Source organism: Amphiura filiformis, chromosome 5, assembly GCF_039555335.1.
Source record: "Amphiura filiformis chromosome 5, Afil_fr2py, whole genome shotgun sequence".
Lineage (NCBI taxonomy): Eukaryota > Metazoa > Echinodermata > Ophiuroidea > Amphilepidida > Amphiuridae > Amphiura > Amphiura filiformis.
The window spans coordinates 12,210,965-12,230,671 of record NC_092632.1 but is presented as its reverse complement, the minus strand read 5'-3'; the positions used below and the strand labels follow the sequence as shown (position 1 = coordinate 12,230,671).

Genomic DNA, 19,707 nt, shown 5'->3' with positions numbered 1-19,707 from the left:
CCTTAAGAGGGTGTGTGTTTCAAATGGACTAGCCCAATAACAGACCATACTGTGTTTTGTTTCAAGTTGAGAGTAATGCCATGTTGGATTTCACAATGACCGATTCAAATTAGTGTGTTTACTCGGTTGTGTCGCCAGCGCATGGACACATCGCCATTCTATGCATTTGTATATGCCCCACAGGATTAGGTTGGCATTTGTCATTCTAATCTGCCACTGAAATCCAAGAGAGCGTTACTCTCCACTTGAAACGAGAAAGACCATAGCCTGTTCACTTCATGTTTAGCCTTTTAAAAAATGAAAATGAATGGCTAAGTGTAACATGTTAGCCTCTGAAATGTAAATAAATTATGGGCGTTGTAAATCATTCTTTGTACATTTCCAAGGTTTATGCAGTCATCTGATGTGGGAAAGCAAAATGGGTTGTTTGTGAGCAGTGTTCAAAATAAGCCTAAATCTTCAAAGGCCAATCAGGCCAACTCAAATTGTAAACATGTAATATTAGTGTTACACTGGTCCACGTTAGTGACACTTTCATACTTGCAAATAGTTTAGTAATACTTACAAATAAGCAACAGGTAAATACCATGCATTGATGTCAGCATCGAGTCCGTCTTGCCCACTTTAGTGACAACATATCACAGGCACACAGGATATTTTACGAATTGGCATCCTCACAGTGATCTTCACTGGCTTTTGGCTGAGGGCCCACTTTATTTTGAACACTAGATAAAGGGCCTCAATTTCGACGAGAATCACAGAATTGATTCTCATAATGATTCTCTTAAGATTCGGTTGCGAGAATCAACTTCTCTATGTGTATCATACAGTAAGTGCAGTGACTATGATGGATTTTGATTCTCGCAAACCAAGACAAAATGGAGGCCCTGAGATGAGCTGTTGCAATCACAGAGGAGGAAGAAACAGAGCGCGTACAACCAGTCAAAGTCCCGTGTATTGTATGCTACCAGTTCTCGCATATTCATGAGGGCCGATTGTTCGATCATGCCGTGTCTAACAATCACGCCCGGCGCTGCGTGATACGCTGATAGAGCGTTATGCGTGTTTTAGCGATTACGCGATAGACCGTGAAAATACGCGGCAATTGCCTAGCAGTCTCGCCTGTCGCATTTCATTGAACAATCGGCCCTCATTATCGGATGAGGCGGAGCCTTTGACTGGTGGTACGCGCTCTGTTTTATCTTACTCCTCTGTGGTTGCAATATTTTGGTACATTGAAGGTTATATCATGCCATTAGGCTTATAGTTTGCATGGTACCTTTGATGTTGCCAAAAACCATATAACACAAAAGAAACTGGAGACTTCATTTGCTCATATGGAGACAAATGATGTATTTTGCTTGATCACATCACATACTGTTCATTCAATCTCTCTTAACTATAGAGAGTTGTACATGCCAAAAGTAATATAAATTCAACCATATTGATATAAAATGGTTTATTTCTTTAATTTAAAGGCATAAATTGTTTTCCAATTCATCAGAAACCATGTATACATACTTCACTAATTAGGCCTATTTTTTTTGCACATTGAAATTGCATACATTATGCTTTCAACAATGTACAGTATGTATCACCACTGATCACTGTATGAAAGTCAGTTGATCATAGCTGGCCTTGCCCAAACTCAGCATTAATATGAGAATACCCTATCACTTGTGACATGTAAGCTGTACAGTAGAAAATGGGATGAAGGCAGGGGACATGCTACCCAAATGGAAATGATCAAAAATTGAAAGAATAAGGAGTAGGTCCAAAGTCTTGTATCAAGGCTATACAGCATATATCACACATCAATGTTATGTTCTAAATTCTTAATATAATTGTGATATATCTGGAGAAGCATGAATTTAATTTTATGCTGATAAGGAACGTGAATTGTTCCACATAACTAGATAAAACACACATCTTTTTCTATAAATTAGTGTGTAGATTTTGAAACTTATATGTTGGAAAAGTTTGTTAAATGTGACAACTCAAGATTAATCTGTCTAATTCTTATCTGAATCATAAGCTTATGATGCCAAAATATTTATATTCAAGAAATATTTTAGATGAAATAAAAATGATGAATTGAATCAGCAATGCTATGAGAGCAATACTTTCTATTTTATATTTCCTTATTTCATGGGAAATACATGTATTGAGATAGGTGTTATGTTTGCCCAAATATTATGCCTGTTTGTTATTATTTGTAGTGTTTATGTTGGTGTTATGAATGTACTTTTGGAGCTATCTGCATAGAGCATCTTGATCCAGATCCATGCAAAATTGAGAAATGGTGATCAAAGTCAAATCAAAATCAAATCCAGATCCAGATTCAAGTCAAATCCAGATCCAGATAAGTAAGACTCCCAAGATTCAAATCAAAGTAAGATTCCAGGATTTAGGTCCAAGTGAAATTCCAGTGGTTCATAAGTCCAGATCCAAGTAAGATTCCAGGAATCAGATGCAAGTGGAATAAGTTACAGATCAAATCCAATGTCAAAATTCCAAGATCAAAATGCAAGTGAAACTACTTGGCATGATTTTGGCCCGACTAATATTTTACATTTAACATGATGTACAGAAAATTGGACATGAATATGCATGCAGACCGACAAGTCAATCCAGGTTGAACATTGTAGAATTATGGGGGTCAAATCATTGAACAGGACTCTTACGGTTAGAAACGAAATCGCCTCTTAGTGGCACTATCCAGGCTTTATTTCATAATTATAATTATTAGAAACAAAACCACCAGTTGGTACAGATTGTGCTGTGTAGATGTATATCTAGCAATCCCTTGGTTCAAATTTGCAGTGGTGGAGGGTAAAGTTAAGCAAACTGAAATTCCATTTCATATTAGATTGATTAACAGCTGCCGTGTGAGGTTAGTTGTCTAGTTATATTCCTATACCATATTGCAGAGTCTGGGTCCCAATTTAGAAATCTATACTGGTTGTGTAAGTGCATCCAGGGATGCATCTGGAAGAGGTGATCTCTTTGTTTGCTTGGGGCACAAACTGCTTGTGTGACAGCTGCTAAGGTTAAACAGAGGCAGTTAACCTTTGTGCGCTCCAAGTAGTCACTGGTGTTTTTGTAGCAGTTGATATATAAGTGACAGGAAGAGATGCAGTTTATAGATCAAATATATGTGATGTACATTATGAAGAGTTTGATGCACAAGGCGATATATCCAAAGGCTGCCCTCCCTGTGTATTTTTTTCTTGGTTTATGTATAAGAGTTACTTGGTGTAAAAACTAAATACTGTTTATACTCAAATAGTCGCCCCTTCTATTAAAATGCCTCCACCATTTTTTTTGCCGAAAGTCTGATCGTAAACCTGGAAGTGAACTGGAAGTCATCGTTACCAAGTTTATAGTTCATCATTTCAGTGCGAGTTTTAAGCTTACCTAATGATTTAAACAGGAATTATCATTCTAAAAATGACCTTTAATTAATGCCCATTTTTGGAAAATGCAAGGCCCCCGGGGCGACTATTAGAGGATACACGGTAAGAAGGGTGTTAAATACACTGAATCAGTGGCGTAACTAGGGTTGGTAGCGCCCGGGGCAAGAAACGAAATTGGTGTCCGTACCCCCCACCTGAGACTATCTTAGATGCGGGGGTGTGGGAATATTCAATATAATACAAGGCAAAAGTACTTGGCATATATCGTGTTTTGCACCTCTTCTTCGTACAGATAGCTCTAATGTTTCAAGACAAATGAGATGTGTGTGTTGTTAAGGGCAGTTGTTCATTGTAGTTAATTGCCTGCAATAGATGTTAATTGTGATAATATAATTGGGCCAAAAACAAAATAGTTTGTCTCAAAGCTGCCATAAGCATTTCTTTTTATGGTGCACAATTGTCTCAGAAATTCGCACTTGAACCCCATTTTTTGTAATTTGCAAACAAAAACTATCAGTAAAAATGTTAATTCATTTTGTTGGAAGAATTGTGTGATCTGTATTAAAATGTAAGTTTAGAGTGTTTCGAGCATCAAACTTATTTTGACTGAGTTTGTGTATAGCGGGGGGGGGGGGGGGTAAATAAAGGTTGAGGAATGTATTCCACATTGGATTTCATTATCTTAGCAAGCTCTTAGACATGTGTACTATTTGTTTTTGGCCTTATCATATAATTGTTTTTTGTGAGATTGCAAGATGATGATGTGAACAAGAGAAGCTTTTGTCATATTGATGGTTTTCAAGATTGGGTAATAAAGAACATCAGGTTGAAGTGATTGTTTTGTATTTTTTTCTTGCATTGCACAATCTTGCAAAATAAAAACAAAATTTGATGCAAAATATGTCCAATTTGTAGATGTTACAAAGATTTTCTTTCTTGTACTATTCCAGGGAAACAACAATATTCACATTTGTGTGCTCAAATGCTTTTATGTTATGTTTCCTTGCTTGTTTGTTTCTTTGTCCAGGCGGAAGCAAATTTATTAATCCACTCTCCAGCTCCAACGCAATAACCAATTAACTTCATTATTATGTCTTCAGAATCTTGCATCCTACACCTTTGTACATAACCTAGCTGTCCGATAAATTTAATAGTGTATCAGTCGGTTGGAGCTACGGTTTTTTTTCATATCTGTAACCTCTTCATAGAGTGCATCGTTCATATACTTTATGTGCACAAGTTGCCATGTACCGGGTGGTATATGTCTCTTTTGGTATGATTTTTACATTTTTTTTTATAAATCGTGACATGCCATAAACATAAATCAACACAGCTAGAGTCCGACGCTGCATTGTACTAGAAAAACCTTTTCTGTGAAATCGCTATAGAGCCAACCAGGAACACGTATTCATTTAAATATACCGGTAATAGCATTAATTTAGTATCACCCTTGTGGCCCCCGTGCAGTGGAGAACCTTCATTCTTTCATTAAAAAGAAATGAAAAAAACCCAAAAAAACACAGATCCACCTGTGCATCTATAAAATGGGCACAGCAATTTGTCTCAAATATGAATGAATTTTAAGAAACATACGGGATATGATGAACCATTGACCTGACGCCATGATTGTAGGATCTATTTAGTCGTTTTATATACAATGATATACCGCACACTGACATCGCCTGGCTAATAATTACTTGGTACAGCAGAGACACTAAAGGCCGACATACACGAGGCAATTTTCCAAGCAATTGCCTCAGTGTTGCACACACCTTGTAAAAAGATTGCTCCGTGTATTTTGGATTTGCAAGGAATTAATCCCCCAAGCATCAGGCAAATCAATCCCCCGAGCAACAGGCAAAACGGTAGAGACATGCTCTACTTTCAAGGTTGTTGCATGCAATCTAACCTCCTCCAGCCAATCAGCTGAGTGAACACCGGCTGGTCACTGCATTCATTTGGGAACGTGTAGGGACCAGCTTGATTCACCATCCACAACATGATAATGTGTGCACATGCTACATTATACACTTGTAGGCCTATGTTGTTGTTGTTGGTGGTGTTTAGCCCTTTTAATCTTAGTTTTCCTTAGCCTTTTCTTTATGGAAAATTGTATAGATATTCAGGAGAGGATGGCAATCTTTTGCTTTCAGGACAACACATGAGCCATTTTGATACTTTAAGATTACGAAAATTATTAACCACTACTTATGTTTTGAGTGTATCCCCAAACCTATGATCACGCTCAAGGAACTGCAAGGCCCAACATTTCTTCGTGTATTTTGATCAATTGCTCAGCTTCATGGTCAGTGAGCACATAACTCACCCACTAAGTAATTCGCCACTTGCACGGTTCCGCCATTATGCACTATATGCGGGGAGAGCCTCGAACTGGCAGCATACATGAAAGGAAGAATTACGTAACCTTACACAGAATGTTATATGACTGGTTCAATTCCCATTCATGTATGCTGCCAGTTCGAGGCTCTCCCCGCACATAGTGCATAATGGCGGAACCGTGCAAGTGGCGAATGGGCCTTGCAATTGAAATTTCCTCGTGTGTGCCCAACTTTAAATAAATACCCGGGATCGATACATGTGAATGTGCTATGCATTTGATATTCAGACCATAAATCTTTGGATATCATACCGGGGTAGAAAATGATGAATATCTCCCATAATTTTTTTTGTTCTAAAGAAGCCATATTTAGATCCTTGCACTTGAACATATGTGTTGAAAGGATATGATAGTCATTAGCTTGAGTATTGAGAAAGAAGCGTGCGTCTTGAACTCAAAAACTGACTAAAATTCTGATTTTATATTGCGTTGGTCCTGTACAGCGCGTAGGCCAGCTGCACTCACTACTCCCGTGGAGGCAGTGTAAAAGTCGATGACCATTGACCTCAATGGCGTATACAAGTTACTCACACAGAGAGAGAGATCAATTACCGGGCTATTGTCAGTAGCCTTAGTCATGTCCCTCGGCTCATTATGCGTTTCAAAGGTCGGAACAAAATGGCCATGCGTGGCTGTGGATTCGACCTACCATGTCGATTTCTGCCATGAAGATATCGGGGCGATAACACTGTGCATGTACCGTATTGTCATAAACTTCTCATATTAGCTACGCGACATATAGGGACGTGTTCATCGAACTGTAGCCAAAACAAAAATATTACACCAAAACGTAATTTTTTCTTGCATTAGGCCTAATAATGTTGTGTTATCATTGATAAATAAATACAGATGGTTTTAATGGAAATCTGTATTGGGAACATATGGGATTTGTCAAAGATTTAATGCAGTTATAAACTCCTTATTCGATTTGTATTTTGCATACCCTGAAGAAAATACAAAAATGTGCACAAGGGGCACGTTCGCCCTTATGAGGATGGGGCATGTTCGCCCTATATCTCCCCCGGGCGGACTTACCCCAAACTTGCGGGCGGACCTGCCCCATCAGCGTATCATGCAAAATATTTATAATTTACCATTAAACAAGGTAAAACTACTGAAAAGCATGCTTTTTAAAGTTATGTGGTATTACGCATACCACCGTTTATGTCCTAATCCATAATCTCCCCGAAGTTGTAAACATGATACGTTTAAGCTCACTTTGGACCCATACATTTTACTCTGACCCGACCCCTGCAACAAATTTAGTGACTCCCCAGAAGAGAATGAATGCCCTGTTTTCTCTTGCTAAATGTTTGCATTTAATTATGTTATTGTTATGCAATGTTTTAATCTTTTTTGTGATTAGGGTGAACTTACGGGCGAACCTGCCCCAATATGGGGCAAGTTCGCCACTTTGCAAAACTTTTTTTTTGCTCTATCTGTGGCCGTATATAGCTAAGAAATGGCTTACATTGGCTAATCAGCATCCCTAACCTTAAAATTGACATCGCTGGCCTGGTCAGAAAAATATAGGGCGAACACTCCCCGCTCTCCCCTACATCTCATATAACATGTCACGTAGGAGGTCATACGTGTTGACCTTCATCTATATTGTATTTGTTCATCTGTGCATGGAGAGAAGAAACGCCATTAACTCCATCAGTATTATGGCGTAGTTCATTGAACTCACCGGATTGCTAAATTCCAAGTACTTTGATAATACAGATAATAATGTACTACTAAATGGGTCGAGGCGATTGCATTGAAAAACCTAATAAATTATTCATAACAGTTACGTAATCAATCGATAGTGCGGACACTTTTCACTTGCAAAGCACCAAAATTCGTGATCTTTTAGCGTTGGAAAAGAAACCGCGTGAACAGAGCTGCCCTCTCAACTTCTCAAGGATAGGTACTCTTTGTACATGCAGTCAATGATGATAGTTACACAAGGCTGCAATCCACAGTGCATATATATTGTGTTGTGTTGTTGGATTTGCAATGCTGTATCTGTGAAGGCCTAGAGGTATTTACTTTTCTTTTTATGTATAATAAAATGAATCTTCATAAGTTTTCTCTAGGCCTATACTTGTCTTGTATTATAGGCCTGCTGAATTCCTGATCATGACTGTAGTGAAACAAGCTGTGTCTGAAAATTATTGTTTGTTTCTAAGTATAGGCCTATACCAAAATTATTGACGAAGGACATCGAGGAAGGTGCAGGATTGGTCTTTTTTGGCTGGGTGAATGATATTTTACGTACTAAAAGATAGGCGAAAATTTAGATATAGGCCACTTACACTTACACTTAGATTTGATGGGTTAAAATTATAGGTTTAAGCCTTTTAGTTCCCCATATCCATTCTTGCTCCAAAACTTGTCAATTTTGCCCTTGAATTCAGCATCGAAGTGGTTACGTAATTCTCTTGGTTACCGGATCACGCTATTTTGGTATGCCTTCGAGTGCCATATACTTTATGTGGTGATCATTTCGATCGTGGTTCATTACTCTAGCGCGTGATCCCGTTGACATAGTAACATTACGTAACTTCGATACTGAATTGGTTTGTTGTCTAATTAGTCAGGGAGTGAAGGCAGTTTAGGTAGAATTAATTCCTCAATCGACGATTTTTGTATCAATGGATGCAGAGTATATTGTAGTATTGTATAACAAAAATCGGCTAAAATCTACTTTGGGCAAATTTTTTATAACCCCTTGAAAGTTGCACTTATTCTAACTTTGGGCAAGTTTAATTCCGAAGACGTAAATCAAAATACAATTGCGAAGCGTGGTCGCACGCGGCTATCGCGACGGCATTACGCGCTGACACATGAGCGACAAATTTTGCGTATAGTGCGCATACACCGTTTACCGCGCTGACTCACATTTTATTTATTATCCTTCCGCTGACACACGGTTTGCAGCATAGTAAAGTTGATTGCAAATACCACTCACCTGTTTACGTTTGTTTTACCAACGAAATGCGTTTGTTAGTTGGAATCTTCAGCATATTATTATTTCAAAGGTATGTATACAACAGTATGTATTATTAGTCTAAATGATTATAGGCGCTGCGCTGCCTGCTTTATGGAATTATATATTAATCATTGATAATTTTAGATGCGTAGCCTATAGACGGTTCAAAATTGATAAGCTTTTAAAGACCCACAATTGTAATAAATAAGGCCAAGTAGGCCTATTGCTCGTCCGAGTTTTTAAAACAACAAAGAGGAAAGGTTGCTTTTTTTATTTCTTATTTTGATCGCAAAATCGGTGCAAATGCAAATAAACTTATTATACGCTGTTTCAGCGTATATGTCTGTAAAAAGGAAGAGGGTTTAGTTATTTTGTTGTTCTGAGAAGTAGGCCCCCGGGGGTAGGCCACAAAACCTTCCAAAAGTGTTCATTGCAAGACCTAAAGAAACATCACAACTGAATTTCAAAATAATAAGCTTAGACTAAAATTGAAAAAATCTCAAAAAAGGAATCGGGCTGAGACGAGAAACACTACAATAGGCCTACCGATATATTTATTTAGGCCTGTGTATATTTAACCTACAAATTAAACAGTAAACCTGCATTGGGTCTATTCCAAACCATGTAGCAAGAACACGTACAAAATATGACAGCTATATAGTATGTTTTAGATGTACCGTATTTATTTATTTCTTACAGTGGATTTTGTGAAAACAAATAGACAAGGTTTACATAGGCCTATTAAAAAAATAATATTTGAATATTGAAGTTACAGCTATAGGCGCTAGGCCTGTACCCCGGCCTGTACCCCGGCCTGTACTGTACTGTTGTAACTAATCAACAACCGACTTTATAATATTATATTATAATATATAATTTTGAGATTTACAAACTTAGAAAAACGTACAAAAATGGGATAACAGACATCTTTCACCACTTCCAACAATATAAATAACGTAGGCCTATTTCAGTTGACCACGTGGTCATGCTGGTTGATGGCTTCTTCAGAACACATTATATCTGTAGAATGGTGAGGGGGTGATAGAGTTACGCAATCTAATGTTCAGATATCGGTAGGCCTATATTTTAAGCGAATAGATAGGTATAGCTATATATTTTACCTTCGTGCAAATTCATTGCTAAGTTTTAGGTAAAAAGAAACTATGTTTTTGCTATGCAAACAAGTACTGTCGGATCCGTAGCGGTCGCTGCGGGACAAGGAATTCAATTTTGCAGTGTTGGTGTCTTTAAAAAAATTTAAAAAAAAAAAAAAAAAAAAAAATTCGGGAAAAAAAAAAAAATTAGGAAAAAAAATTTCAAAAAAAAGTAAGTAAAAAAAAAAATTAGGAAAAAAAAAAATTTCAAAAAAAAAAAAAAAAAAAAAAAAAAAAATTTCAAAAAAAAAAAAAAAAAAAATTTCAAAAAAAAAAAAATTTCGGACAAAAAAATTTCAATTTCCTTAATTCTCTTCAAAAAAAATCCCAATTTCCTTAATTCTCTTCAATTTCCTTAACTTCCCTCAATTTACCCTCATTTTCCCAAATTTCGGGACGAAACTCTTTTCCAGTATGGGGCCGGTATAGGCCCTCCCCCTCACCAAGTATCATAGCCATGCGACAAACAATGTAGACGTAACAGCATTTTTTAGCGTTTGTTACTAACGGACTAACGGACGGACGGACGAACGGACTAACAGACGGAGAGACATGGTGACTTATAGAGCTGCTACCCGCAGCTAAAAATGCGTATAGAGGTTGTAATATGGGTGGTTGTGAAGAAATTCCAACCAAATGGCCATTAATTCCGTATAGGAAAATAGACACTTGAGTTTCTCTATTTTTGAGAAACTTATAGAAAGCTATCGTAGGACGCGTTTCGATTAATGGTGATCAAGGCTTAGTTGATCTTTTTATTAATCTCATCAGCTACATTTTGCTCAGCTTAATTTTAAGATCACCTAGTATTTTGGTATATTTGTTCACAGTAGAAACATGGATCTGCACACCTAATTAACTTAGGTCTAAAGTGCCTAACTTTTTGACATTTGCAGTTTGGTCCATTTTTAGTGACAGAGTTTTTCTCTAAAAATGGCAAATGCAATGTCTATTATGACATTGTGTAGGCCTATGCTAATATTTAGTGGCAGAAATCATGTTCTACTATGAAAATTAAGCATGAGTGGTTTTGATTTCATTAAAATTGATGTCTTTTCTTTATTAGAAAAGAGTAGACCTATTACTAGGCCTACATATGATCATGATAATGAAAATCTAGTTGGTACAATAGGTATAAAGTTTGTATTTGGTATAAACTGAGGAGTAGGCTCTATAATTTAAGTGCCTTCATAGTGAATCAATAAGTAGGCCTTTATGATTATGCTACTTTTAGTCCATTTAATTAAATCCATTATGTTGCGTTGCTTAAGCGCATTTTATATAATGGAGTAATTACTGGTCTCAGTAAAAAGCATAATGTTTGAAAAGGTCACAATAATGAAATCACGGACAGTTTAACCAAAAACTAGTGTCACGAAATGTCATAAACCTGTGCTATAAGAAAGAAAGAAAGAAAGAAAGAAAGAAAGAAAGAAAGAAAGAAAGAAAGAAAGAAAGAAAAAGAAAGAAAGAAAGAAAGAAAGAAAGAAAGAAAGAAAGAAAGAAAGAAAGAAAGAAAGAAAGAAAGAAAGAAAGAAAGAAAGAAAGAAAGAAAGAAAGAAAGAAAGAAAGAAAGAAAGAAAGAAAAGAAAGAAAAAAAAGAAAGAATAAGAAAGAAAGGAAGAAAAAAAGAAAAAGAAAGAAAGAAAAAAGAAAGAAAGAAAGGCTGAGAAAAGAAGGAAAGAAAGAAAGGCTGAGAGAAAGAAAGAAAGAAATAAGAAAGAGAGAAATAAGAAAAAGAAAGAAAGAAAAACGAAAGAAAGAAGCAAAGAAAGAAAGAGAGAAAGATTGTAGTATCCCTGTCAAGCAAAATTGCTTTGATTTTTGGGATATCTACAAAATGTCTCCCTAACACAGAATATTCTGCATCAGAAAATGTTTTTCATTTGCTAAGTTTATGACGATTTTTTTGTTTATATTGGCCAAGTCCTGAAGTGTTTTGGACTTCTTGGATTTTAAGAGTATTTTGGAATTTAAGTGACAGTTTCTGGACTTAATTTTGTCCTTATTTTGTCTCTTAACACCCTTGTTTTGAAACTTTCTTTTATTTGCCATTTTACACTATCAAGTATCAAACTGTTGATATTTTGTTCGATTCAAGTAGCATTATGGTATTTTCTCGCATATTAGACACATAGATCTCTCTAAAAAAGAGCCAACTTTAGATTTTAAGTTGGCGAGCTGCATGCCTTTGGTTTCTCTTCTAGTCCTTCTTGGTCTTGAAACTTCTTCATGATTGGCTTGGTGATTGGTTTGGTGATTGGCTTGATTTTGCCGTTCTTCACAGGAACTACTGCCTCTTTTCTTTTTGGTTTGGTGGTCGAGTCGCTGTCGTATACTGGTATACTGGTATAGCTGATGCTGAAGTCATGTTGACGGTCAGATGGCCAGTGATGTGATAAAACGGTACTAACATGCCTATTTTTAGTGAAATAGTATTTCATTTTTACGGTAAATAACGTAAAATTTACGGGAAAGTCCCGAAAAATAACGGTAATATTTTACAGTGATAGGCCTACATACTGTTATCATTATACCATGTATACGAACAACGAATCGTGGTTACGTGACGTTTTAGGACCGTTTTATTCTTAGTTACGATATTAAAAGAATAACTAAAAGTAATTAAAAGTTTTTACCTTTTATGGAACTCCCGTCATTTAAGGGCACACTATAACAGGTGACAATCACAGGGCAATTATAGCCGGAAATCAATGCAAGCCGTCAATCAATTGACGCGATTCCAAATACAGCGCGCCACCTACGATCACGCCTGGCTGATCAACTTCGCGCAGAGCATCATGGGTAAAAGTCGACATCCATGACGCGTCGACGATGAACCATCGACCCTGGAAACGTAACGAGTGTTGCTATCGATTACTCAAATTTGTTTATTTACGTTGATGATGATCAGCTGTTAATTCAACCCTCCGACGATTTTTTTTTCTCCAATTCTGCCTCCTTTTTAAAGTTAATTTCGACAGTCATGGTTTAGGCCTACCGGTATAGGCCTACCTCTGTGAATGTTCAGAGTGTTAGGCCTATTCCCACACAAGATAATGGGCATCAATTAAACCCTTATTTTCAAACTTTTCCGAACTTTCCGAGGTGTTGGGAAAATACTTTAGGCTCTCGTTTACAAGAAAAGAAAACACTTTCAGGTCTTTAAGCTTTGTTGTAAGCATGGTAAGAAGGCCAATAATAGACTTGATTAAAAAAATATGATTGGGGATAGGCCTACTTTAGACCCTCATGCATATCCTTAAAAAGAAAACCAATTTTTAAACCTTGTTTATTTTAAGTAAAGTAGGCCTAATATTCTCAATATTTAGAATAACGAAATATTCAATACATATTTTAACAGCATGGACAGCGTAAAGTATATATTTTTTAATGTTTTTTTTCTGCCTCCATTTTAAAGTTAATTTCGACAGTCATGGTTTAGGCCTACATCTGTGAATGTTCAGAGTGTTAGGCCTATTCCCACACAAAATAATGGGCATCAATTAAACCCTTATTTTCAAACTTTTCCGAACCCGATCCGAGGCGCTTGGGAAAATACTTTAGGCTCTCGTTTACAAGAAAAGAAAACACTGAAAAATCAGTGATTGGGGATAGGCCTACTTAGACCCTCATGAATATATCCTTAAAAAACAATTTTTAAACCTTGTTTGTTTTAAGTAAAGGAGGCCTAATTCTCAATTTTAGAATAACGAAATATTCAATACCGGTACATATTTTAACAGCATGGACAGCGTAAAGCATTTTTTTTAATACGATTAAAACGTTTTCGAATTTCAAATGTACTCTATTCCTATTCAACCATCTACGGTTAAAACTCGATGTCAAAAATGTTGATGTCTCTGATCGACCATCTAGGCCTATAAACCCGATGTCAAAATGTCAATTTTCGAGTTTGGGTAGGCCTATAATAGAAAATGCTTTTGATGCAAGACAATTTCAAACAGGAAATTTAATCTAAATCTTTTTTATTTCTTGTTTGGATAACTTTTCCCATAATTATACCATGCGTGATACATGATTAAGACAAAAGCTTTTGGTTATCATAAATGTTTTGAACGCTTGTCTTATTTTTATTTTTATTATTTTTTTCCTAACCTAGGCCTATAGATGTTTTACATTTATAACCTTTTTACAAACTTGAATAGATATGAATTAATTGTTTTAAAGCATTTTTCGTGTGACGTTTTGAAACGCTCTCTGTAGCATGATGTAGGCCTACTGTATGATCACGAAAGGTGGTAAATTTAGAAGCCATTTCCTTCTATAGCCTATAGCCATAAACAAAACACTTTGGCCCCAATGTATAATGTCGGGAGAAAATATATCAGATATACTTGCACTAAACAAATAAACCTGTTCATTTTTAAAATAAACTCTTGTGGTGCAATTCTGTCAACAAAATTACATAGGCTTATGAACCTGGGGCTGGGGCTCAGCCCCTCAATAAATTTGGTGCGGGGGGCTGAATAGGCCTACCCTTCTGTATGAATAGGCATGTTTTCATTTTCATTTAGGCCTATAATGGCCTCCAAACTACATTGTTTAATAAGCTACATTGTTAAGTTATCTTGTTTTGTCCCTTATTGTACAGTATATTCTTCACCGTAAATTGGTGTGTGTGTGTGTGTGGGGGGGGGTGCCCCGGTTCGCCCCTTCAGTCTCAAATGAAGCAGGCCTAAACAATGCGTTCACCCTCCAATAAAGTCCATCCCCAGATTTGACCTCTTTACTTTGTAGGTTGAGTCCTTGATCCATGGGCCTGATCCATTATTTAGTATGCAAGAAATGTCGACCCTCCGAATTTAAACCTTTCCAATTTGGCCAAAGTCCACAATGCCGTAAAGGTTGGGCTACACTACAGTTCAGTTCTTTTCACAGTGTTGACTTATAATTTCATGAGAAAAGAAAAAGAAAATGGGAAAGATTTTAATCTTTCCCATTTTCTTTTTTTTTTTTAATAACATGTATAGGCCTAGGCGTTTAAAATTGCCCAATTGAATATTTAGTCGAAACAGTTTTTGATTTTTCAATGTTGTGCCGACCGATATTATATGACTAAAAAGAAACTCATTCCAACCAACGTGTGCTATTTTAATTGGGAGTAGGCCTAGGCCTACATTAAGAGTAAATTTCCTTGGGTTATGAAAAGGGGAAATATGAAATAAAGATGGTATGACATGCAAGAAAGCGGAAGTAAAAATAAAATATGAAAAAGAAACATGAATTAATATTAAAATCGGGCATGACAATTGTCAAATTTAAACCTTAATTGTGACACGATCTGGTTCATGGGGGGCAAAAGAGGCATTTTTGAAAATTGTGTTACTGTGAAAACACCAAAGGTCTAGCATACTTGGTTCTAACGTTATGGAGTTTTTCATGCATATTTTCTTGATGGGCCTATGCCGTAAAATAATGATCTTTTAAATTCATGTACTCTTTTGCATGCAGTTTGAAACTTTCTTCATCTTTATTATAATGCTAGAACTCTATGAGGTATTGTTGAACTTATGCATTAAAGTCTAAAATTGAAATATTAACAAAAAATAAATGTTATTTTTAGGGCCTGTGCGGTAGGCTATGCCTACAAAGTGTTTTTATTGTGATCGTAATTTTTTAAATGTTTGATAGTAGCCTAATACAATTAAAAATACAAATTTAGGCTAAAAATATAATAAGGACAAATCAAACAATTACAATAATAACAAAAACGGCAAACCAATGTGATGCATGTTTATAAGTAATGAGACATTAAAAGAATCTTTTAAAAATTTACTTGAATTTCTTTGCGGTAGGCCTATCCCGCGCGGCGGGCCGCTATAGGCCTAAGCGCCTTCGTGCAAAAAAACCCATTTTTAGAAAATGTAGGCCGATTACAAAAATGCAACACCTATAGTATGGATGTTGGTGTTATATTATTATTTCCTACGTCTGGTGATTGATATGATCTGGCATTTAGAGGGATGAAAATGGAGATCCCAAGTTTTGCTCCAATTAAATAATGCATCAATATAAAATATCAAATTCTGTTGCTTCATTTAAGCACCAAGTTTTGGAGTTTTACCAGTCCAAATTTGCTCGCACCTTTGATGCAACTTCTGTTTGCACTTGGACCTCTTTTTGTAATTGTCCAAATTGCAGGCAAATGTAACTTACCTGCATTTTCCCCCTCTAATTTATTTTTCCCTTCCCTTCTTTTTTTGGTTTTGGTGGGGCGGTCTTAGAGGTGCCTGGCACCTGTTCGCTCCAGCCATTCACTGGACTTTTAAAACAAATGTTCCTTTCATAATATTGTGTAATTTTTGATGTAACTTATGTGCAATATTATATATTTCTTGTAATTCTGTGCCAGTGATAAAGTGTAATAAATAAATAAATAAATAAATAAAATTATCGTATTGAACAAACAATAAATTCAGAAAGAATTAAAACAATTTATTCTAATAACCAAAATAAAACCTATGCGTTTTCCATTAAAAAAAAGGACAGGCCTAGGCCTACTTCGCATTGACTAGGCTCGCGCGTATCTAGACCCTCCCTCGGGTCCGTGGAGAACGACTGGTAATGTAGATTACATAGCATTAAAAATCAGCGCTCAATGGACTTTCGCGTTCACTTATAATACGAGTATATTTCTATATTGCTGCATGGTTGACTGTGGTGGGTGTAATTAGTGGCGTCGATTTGTGGATGAAGAGGAATGGGTTTTTGGCATTGAAGAAAATAAGGGGGGAGTTGGCATTTTTTTCATAAGGCATTACGTAATTATTTATTGTTACATTATCCAGAGATGGAACCGAACCGAGACTGGGGGCCAGTCTAGCGCGTATCGGGCTGAAAAGCATCGCAAAGTTTAAAAACAAAAAAGGGCGGTTTTAGAAAATGTATAACAAAAAGGAAACACCTAGTAACAACGTCAAGTTTGCGGGATTTAGAAAAGGACATCTGTGAATATCAAACTGCAATATTTCACTTCAACACAGAAAATCTCAAAAAATTTCAAAAAGTACTATAAAACATTGTGTTTTTAGAGTAATAATCACAATGGTCAGCTATGGTTGATGAAAAACTGTCGACCCCAAGCCAATTTTCACGGCCGTCGTTGGTGGCGCGCTGTATTTGGAATCGCGAGAATTGACGCGATTCCAAATACAGCGCGCCACCTACGATCACGCCTGGCTGATCAACTTCGCGCAGAGCATCATGGGTAAAAGTCGACATCCATGACGCGTCGACGATGAACCATCGACCCTGGAAACGTAACGAGTGTTGCTATCGATTACTCAAATTTGTTTATTTACGTTGATGATGATCAGCTGTTAATTCAACACTCCGACGATTTTTTTCCAATTCTGCCTCCTTTTTAAAGTTAATTTCGACAGTCATGGTTTAGGCCTACCGGTATAGGCCTACCTCTGTGAATGTTCAGAGTGTTAGGCCTATTCCCACACAAGATAATGGGCATCAATTAAACCCTTATTTTCAAACTTTTCCGAACTTTCTGAGGTGTTGGGAAAATACTTTAGGCTCTCGTTTACAAGAAAAGAAAACACTTTCAGGTCTTTAAGCTTTGTTGTAAGCATGGTAAGAAGGCCAATAATAGACTTGATTAAAAAATATGATTGGGGATAGGTCCTAGGCCTACTTTAGACCCTCATGCATATCCTTAAAAAACCAATTTTTAAACCTTGTTTATTTTAAGTAAAGTAGGCCTAATATTCTCAATATTTAGAATAACGAAATATTCAATACATATTTTAACAGCATGGACAGCGTAAAGTATATATTTTTTAATGTTTTTTTTCTGCCTCCATTTTAAAGTTAATTTCGACAGTCATGGTTTAGGCCTACATCTGTGAATGTTCAGAGTGTTAGGCCTATTCCCACACAAAATAATGGGCATCAATTAAACCCTTATTTTCAAACTTTTCCGAACCCGATCCGAGGCGCTTGGGAAAATACTTTAGGCTCTCGTTTACAAGAAAAGAAAACACTGAAAAATCAGTGATTGGGGATAGGCCCCTAGGCCTACTTAGACCCTCATGAATATATCCTTAAAATACCCACAATTTTTAAACCTTGTTTGTTTTAAGTAAAGTAGGCCTAATTCTCAATATTTAGAATAACGAAATATTCAATACATATTTTAACAGCATGGACAGCGTAAAGCATTTATTTTTTTCATACGATTAAAACGTTTTCGAATTTCAAATGTACTCTATTCCTATTCAACCATCGACGGTTAAAACTCGATGTCAAAAATGTTGATGTCTCTGATCGACCATCTAGGCCTATAAACCCGATGTCAAAATGTCAATTTTCGAGTTTGGGTAGGCCTATAATAGAAAATGCTTTTGATGCAAGACAATTTCAAACAGGAAATTTAATCTAAATCTTTTTTATTTCTTGTTTGGATAACTTTTCCCATAATTATACCATGCGTGATACATGATTAAGACAAAAGCTTTTGGTTTTCATAAATGTTTTGAACGCTTGTCTTATTTTTATTTTTATCATTTTTTTCCTAACCTAGGCCTATAGATGTTTTACATTTATAACCTTTTTACAAACTTGAATAGATATGAATTAATTGTTTTAAAGCATTTTTCGTGTGACGTTTTGAAACGCTCTTTGTAGCATGATGTAGGCCTACTGTATGATCACGAAAGGTGGTAAATTTAGAAGCCATTTCCTTCTATAGCCTATAGCCATAAACAAAACACTTTGGGCCCAATGTATAATGTCGGGAGAAAATATATCAGATATACTTGCACTAAACAAATAAACCTGTTAATTTTAAAAATAAACTCTTGTGGTGCAATTCTGTCAACAAAATTACATAGGCTTATGAACCGGGGGCTGGGGGCTCAGCCCCCTCAATAAATTTGGTGCGGGGGCTCGAATAGGCCTACCCTTCTGTATGAATAGGCATGTTTTCATTTTCATTTAGGCCTATAGGCCTAATGGCCTCCAAACTATTGTTAAGTTATCTTGTTTTGTCCCTTATTGTACAGTATATTCTTCACCGTAAATTGTGTGTGTGTGTGTGGGGGGGTGTCCTGGTTCGCCCCTTCAGTCTCAAATGAAGCAGGCCTAAACAATGCGTTCACCCCTCCAATAAAGTCCATCCCCAGATTTGACCTCTTTACTTTGTAGGTTGAGTCCATGATCCATGGGCCTGATCCATTATTTAATATGCAAGAAATGTCGACCCTCCGAATTTAAACCTTTCCAATTTGGCCAAAGTCCACAATGCCGTAAAGGTTGGGCTACACTACAGTTCAGTTCTTTTCACAGTGTTGACTTATAATTTCATGAGAAAGAAAAAGAAAATGGGAAAGATTTTAATCTTTCCCATTTTCTTTTTCTTTTTAAAAAACATGTACAGGCCTAGGCGCTTAAAATTGCCCAATTGAATATTTAGTCGAAACAGTTTTTGATTTTTCAATGTTGTGCCGACCGATATTATATGACTAAAAAGAAACTCATTCCAACCAACGTGTGCTATTTTAATTGGGAGTAGGCCTAGGCCTACTTTTAAAGTAAATTTCCTTGGGTTATGAAAAGGGAAATATGAAATAAAGATGGTATGACATGCAAGAAAGCGGAAGTAAAAATAAAATATGAAAAAGAAACATGAATTAATATTAAAATCGGGCATGACAATTGTCAAATTTAAACCTTAGGCCTAATTGTGACACGATCTGGTTCATGGGGGGCAAAAGAGGCATTTTTGAA

General features: G+C 36.4%; 1 protein-coding gene across 1 annotated transcript in view; it reads left to right on the top strand.

The window, feature by feature from the left end:
* Positions 1-7,748: 7,748 nt before the first annotated feature.
* Positions 7,749-19,707, top strand: part of LOC140152629 (uncharacterized) — a 38,784-nt gene continuing 26,825 nt past the window's right edge. Inside the window, exon 1 of the mRNA XM_072175051.1 lies at positions 7,749-7,840. The gene's annotated coding sequence lies outside the window, so the exon portion shown is untranslated. The remainder of the gene's footprint in view (positions 7,841-19,707) is intronic.